The following is a 6,775-nucleotide window of genomic DNA, read 5'->3' on the forward strand; positions in this document are numbered from 1 at the left end:
AAGGGCAATGCTGTTTGGCAAGCCATTTCAGAAGGAAAATTTGGTAATTGCATTAACTCACTGTAAATGAGCTCACTTTTTGAACAGCAAACAAATTTGCCTCACACTCTTAAAATTCTCCAAAATTAAAATTAATGGTCAATATTTCAAAGCCTGAATTATATATTGTCATGTCTATAAAGAGCTAGACACTAACTTCTGGATGTGAGTTTGCTCGCTGAGCTGGAAGGTTAGTTTTCAGACGTTTCGTCACCATTCTAGGTAACATCATCAGTGAGCATCTGGTGAAGCGCTGGTGTTATGTCCTGTTTTCTATTTATCTGTTTAGGTTTCCTTGGGTTGGTGATGTCATTTCCTGCGTTATCATCACCAACCCAAGGAGACCTAAACAGATAAATAGAAAGCGGGACATAACACCAGCGCTTCACTGGAGGCTCACTGATGATGTTACCTAGAATGGTGACAAAACATCTGAAAACTAACCTTCCAGCTCAGCGAGCAAACTCACATCCAGAAACTCAACCTGAGCTACAAATCTTCTCAACACTCACTAGACACTAACTTGTCAGGAATCAATTATATATGTAAATATTCCAGACAATCACATTCATGGAAATTTCAGGTAGGATAGAGAGGATAAAAAAGGTGGCGTTGCATAAGTGGTTAATTGGTTAAGGAATCCATTACAGTTTTGAGACGAGATAATATGCTAAGTGAAATATCAAAAGATACTATGTGGTTGAGATCATACTTAAAATCCCTACAGCGTGGAAACAGGCCCTTTGGCCCAACAAGTCCACACTGAGCCTTCCACCCAAACCCATACACCCCTAGGCATTACAAGCAATTTAGCTTGGCCAATCAACCTAACCTGTACATCTTTGGACTGCGGGAGGAAACCAGAACACCCAGAGGAAGCCCACACAGACACGGGGAGAATGTGCAAACTCCACACAGGCAGTTGCCCGAGGCTGGAATTGAACCCAGGTCCCTGGTGCTGTGAGGCTGCAGTGTAAACCACTGAGCCACTGTGCTGCCCATAAATTAAAAATGGCACAGCCACACTGCTGGGTGTGTTCTAAAGAGCCCAAAATAGTGAGGAGTGACTCAGAAGTAACTATGTAGGCAAATTTCTGAGTGCAAAAGCAATAGGTTAATAATATTTGGGGATTTCAACAATAGGTTTTACCTCTCTAAGCTGGCAGCTTTGGGACTGTGACTTTATTGGGCCAGAAGATTTGCAGGACCATGGGAAGTCACGTGTCGGCATCGGTCTGGGAGTTTTTAAACCAATTTTTTAACACATGTCACAAATTTCCTGGAATTTACATAATTAATTTCTCTACCTCTGCCTCTCTTCTACTATTCGGAAGGTGCCAACTCATACGAAAACCCTTCCCTTGTGCATACTTCTGATCATGATCCTTGATGTACGTTTCAACTGTGGAGTTTTTGACCCTGAACAAGCACAAGAGGGCTTGTAATCGCTGTCCTAGTCTTTCTTCTTTAACCATTTTTGCAGCTTGATTTGTCTAATGTATTTTGGTTTTTCTTTGACGAGTGTCTTGCACCCTGCAAAGAAATGTAACATCTTGCTCTGAAATAAAACATCTTTGCACTAATCCAGCTATTCAATCTTTGGCAAGCTGAATGCATTTGTCAATAGAGATTCTTTCTGCAAGTTTGATCTCATCATTTTCACTATCACTGGCAGCATCTTTTATACTTTTACCCCACAATAGTTTGCATGATCTCTTCACTAGCCAGTTGATTCACAATCGGTGCATATTTATCAACATCAGTCTGGCCCTATAAATGTTCCTGTCTTAAATCTTTAGTCACTGCAAGCACTGTGGGATTAGATATAGTGTGCTGGTATTCTTCAGCAACTCAAGAACAATTTTTTTTGAGACAATATGAATCCAGTCAAGTCAGTCTCCTGAGAGGCATCAGGACTACCTTCAGACGTTAAGACTGGCCACAGATTGCGCCATCCAGATGTTAGCTACTGTCTGAATCATAGCTTTGATGTTAAATGCTTTATAATTGTTATTATTGACCTCCTGGCATTCACCGTTAAAAGCAACTATTACATAACTTCAGATCTGCATTTAAATTGTAGGGAGGGTAAGACGCACTTATCACAAGATCGAATCAGAGAAGTATGGTGAGCAATGAAATGCCATCCAATCACATTGCCTTTACCAAAGCAATTCGGCTTCTGGATGGGTTGAACAATTGCCAAGAATGCGCCCAATTTTTAGTTTGATGCAACTGAACCCGATGCAATGGTTTGTGGCCTCTGGTACAAAATACTTCTCTAATTATTCAAAGCATAACTTAATGTCTGTCCAGCCTTTCTTGTTGCCAAGGTATATTACTGAGAATATTTTTATCCCTTTGATAGGGCTTGAATTTACAATTTTGCCAATGACCACAGGCTTGCAATTGTATGTATTTGCACTTTTGCAATAACCAAGAACACTCATCCTGTTCTTTGGCTCCGTCACTCCATTTGACAGCTGCTCAGCCTGTTAATGACTTGTGAAGCATATATTAAAACAGCAGATTCATTGGCACTGCACACTTACTCTGGGGTAACTTCTCAGTGCTAACCAACTGTGCGAATTCTTCAACTAACTTGGCTGCTGCTTGTTTCATTATCTGCATTTCTTTTATCACCAAACACACAGTGCAGACTGTGTTACAATGCCAGAGGCAGCCATTTGGTTCAATTCAACCCTTTGTTGCACTGATAATGGTACATGTATGTGCTGTGCTATTCTCTTTGGTGCCATTTTAATCTATTAAATGGTTAAATACTGGGAACTGTGACAGGTGTTAAACGATGGAAAGTCGCACCAGTTGCCAGCTCTTATATGCTGGCAACTGCCTCTACAGCAGTTTAAAAAGAGAACTCTGCCTGTTGCACTTCAAACTACCTTTACAACAGTTACATGTCTAGAAACCTTCTGTGCTGCACTCTCAAAATCTTTTCCTCTTTGGAAACTGGAAGCATCGTGGGTTCTTCAGAAAACCAAAAGTGCCAAGAGTGCCAGACCAATGAAATTTCCGGGCCAAAGGGTATAGAATTAGAGAGCTACACCCTGTACCCTATTGGCAACTAGGATATGAAAAGTACATAAGGCACAAAATTTTTGTGCTACAAAAGAATTTTTTTTATTCCAGGACTTAAGCCCAATGAGATGGGACACAATTTCTAGATTTAGTGTTTGTAAATTAAGCTGGGCAAGTGGATGAAGTAGCAGTTGGCAACCTTAATACAATTATATTTATCATTGTTGTAGGTAAAAAGGCAAGTATGAAACAGGGGTTAACTTTCTGAATTGGGCTAAGTTAATTTTGCAAGGTTCAGAAGTGATCTGGTGCTTACCTGCTAAATGTAGAATTCTAGTTATGTTGAATAATAAAGAGCAAAACAAAGCAGTAAAAGAAACCTTATGACAACCACAAAAAAACTTAATACTGCAGAAGGCTTAAAGGAGTATAACAAAAACGTAGGAGTGAAGTTAAAATAAAAGAAATTAGGACAGCAAAAAGAGCATATGAAAAAATATTGTCAGGTAAAATCAAGGATAAGCCAAAGGTATTTTATCCATTCATTAAAAGAGAGAAGATAACTAAGGAGGGAGTAAGACAAGTGAAATACATCTGAACCAGGCAGCCTAGGTTCAGGTCCCTACTGCTCCAGAACTGCATAATAACGTCTTTGATTAGAAATCAGTTGATTAGAAAATATCTACATAGTGTTTGGAAGCCGGAAATGTGGTCAGGTTTCTTAAGGAATACTTTGTCTCTGCCTTCACAAAGGTGACGGACGATGCAAACATTCTAAGAGTCTGCAATATTAGATGCAATAAGCACAATGTTAAGAAGAAGTAATGCAGGGGCTGAAATTCTTGAAGATGGATTAATTGCAACTGCCAGGTGGATTGTATCTCAGACTGTTAATGGAAGCCAGGAAGGGTGTAACAAATGGCTATTATCCAATCCTAGATTGTAGAGAATGGAAAGGCATCAGAGGACTGGAGGTCTTTGGCGCCATTGCTTAACAATAATTATAGGCCAATTAGTTTGACTTCAGTGGTGGGCAAAGCAGTTCTTAGAGACAAGATACATTGTTACTTAGGCACAGATCAGTCTGGGATAGTCATCATTACTTTGTTAAGGGAAGATCATGTCTTACTAACAATTGAAATTTATGAGAAATTAACAAGGATGATTGATGAGGTTATTGCAGTGAATGTTTCTACATGGATTTTAGTAAGACATTTGACAAAGTCTCACATGGCAGACTGGTCAGTAGGGTAAAAGCCCATGGGATACAGGAAAATGTGGCGAATTAGATCCAAAATTGGCTCAGTGAGAAAACAAGGGATAATTGTTGTTTGTTGTTTTTACAGCTAGGAAGCTATTTACAGCGATATTCCACAGAGGTCGGTGTTAGGTCCTGTTAATGCAACTATTCTTGAAGGTCCATCCACCCCGCATGTACTAATAATCTTTCCACTAAACTTCATGATAAACCTGATATAACACGGTGTGAAGCTGGATGGACACAGCAGGCCAAGAAGCATCAGAGGAGCAGGAAAGCGAAAAACCTATTTTTCACAGAAATTGTGGTATACCAACCACTACAGGCTTACGGTCGTGGTTGTTTACTACCACCATTTCCTCTCCTTGATTGGACCTAAGAGTTTAATTTATTTAAAGTGGTAGAGGAAGAGGCTTTCGTCTTAAGCAAGATGTATTTATTGCTTGATAAAGTAAGGTAAAGTTGCCATAGTCTAACCAGATAGGCCTGCTCTCTCATTAGAGAGGGACAAGTGGTTTAACCCGAGGGCCACCAAGCCTCAGATGAGGGTAGAGGTTGAGGAGGAGAGTCCATCTTTGTAACCTCAGTTGGTGTGGGAATTGAACCCATGGTATTGCTATTATTTTGCATAACAAACCAATCCCCAACTGATTACAATTAGGTATAAGTTACAATTAAATTAAACATAGTTACAAAGTTGATGTGGAAGCCTGAGGATACAGGTCTTCACTCACAAGTTTTTAAAATGTTCTGACTTTCCCCCACCAAGTCCTTACGACATCATCAGTTCAGGTGTGGTCTGATGCAGTTTCCAACATTCAACCTTTGAGAACTATGATCTTATTCAAAAATACATCCTCAGTTGGTTAGCAGGAAGGTTCTGCTACCCTTATTTGTTTGGCTGGGGAACCTACAATCCCAATATCTTTGCCAAATTTATCAAATTTTTACAGACAAAATCTCTCGTGAACAACATGGCTGTGGTATCAGAGAACAAGTTTAATTCAGTTTTGACTTAGGTACTTAAATACATGCATGGCCACAGGAGGGCACTATTACAATGAGTAATTCATATAATGTGACTCCAATAATAAATGTTTAACAGACTGGTAATTCAGCCAAGAAATGGAATACATTGAGTGACCCTAAGGTGAGTCATGAAATGGAACCGGAGATGGTGGGAGGGCTCGGGAGGATTGTGTGTTCTTACTACTGAATTATTTTGGCCTTGCTTTTTCTGTGAAATTAGAAATTTTAAAGAGGAATCCATTTCGATTACATACATTCCATACTTTTGATAGATTAGACATTGGATCAAGTAAATGAGCTGCAGGAGCAAGGTTAAGACTAAACCAGATTTTTGTCTTGAAATCTCTCTGGAATAATCTGTACGTAAGTGCCTGTTATTTGTGATAATGGGAACTGCAGATGCTGGAGAATCCAAGATAATAAAATGTGAGGCTGGATGAACACAGCAGGCCCAGCAGCATCTCAGGAGCACAAAAGCTGACGTTTCGGGCCTAGGCCCTTCATCCGAGAGGGGGATGGGGTGAGGGTTCTGGAATAAATAGGGAGAGACAGGGAGGCGGACCGAAGATGGACCCCCAAGCCGCACCTTCATCTCCTACCTACTAACCTCATCCCACCTCCTTGACCTGTCCGTCTTCCCTGGACTGACCTATCCCCTCCCTACCTCCCCACCTATACTCTCCTCTCCACCTATCTTCTTTTCTCTCCATCTTCGGTCCGCCTCCCCCTCTCTCCCTATTTATTCCAGAACCCTCACCCCATCCCCCTCTCTGATGAAGGGTCTAGGCCCGAAACGTCAGCTTTTGTGCTCCTGAGATGCTGCTGGGCCTGCTGTGTTCATCCAGCCTCACATTTTATTATCTTAGTGCCTGTTATTTGATCTGTTTGATGCTGACAGTTGTTCGTAGATTCATGACTCATATGAAGTCACAGAGTTATAGAGTCACGCAGCGCAGCAACAGATCCTTTGGTCCAACTCGTCCATGCCAGCTAAGTTTTCCAAATTAAATTAGTCCCATTTGCCTTCTTTTGGCCCACGTCTCTCTAAACCTTTCCTATTCATGAACCTGTTCAATTGCGTTTTAAATGTTGTAACTGTACCAGGATCTACCACTTCCTCTGGCAGTTCATTCCATATAACACCATTGTCTGTGTGTAAAAGGTACCTCTCACATACCTTTAAAATCTTTCCCATTTCACTTTAAACCTATGCCTTCTGGTTTCGAACTCCCGTAGCCTTTTGGAAAATACCTTTTCTATTTACTTTATCAATACCCCTTATGATTATATAAACCTCTATAAGGTCACCCCTGAACCTCCTATGCTTCAGGGAAAAAAAATCCCACCCTATCCAGACTGTCTATAGCTCAAACCCCCAGTCTTGGCAACATCCTGGTAAATCTTTTCTGC

The sequence above is a fragment of the Stegostoma tigrinum genome, chromosome 13 (genome assembly GCF_030684315.1).
Source record: "Stegostoma tigrinum isolate sSteTig4 chromosome 13, sSteTig4.hap1, whole genome shotgun sequence".
Classification (NCBI taxonomy): Eukaryota; Metazoa; Chordata; class Chondrichthyes; order Orectolobiformes; family Stegostomatidae; genus Stegostoma; species Stegostoma tigrinum.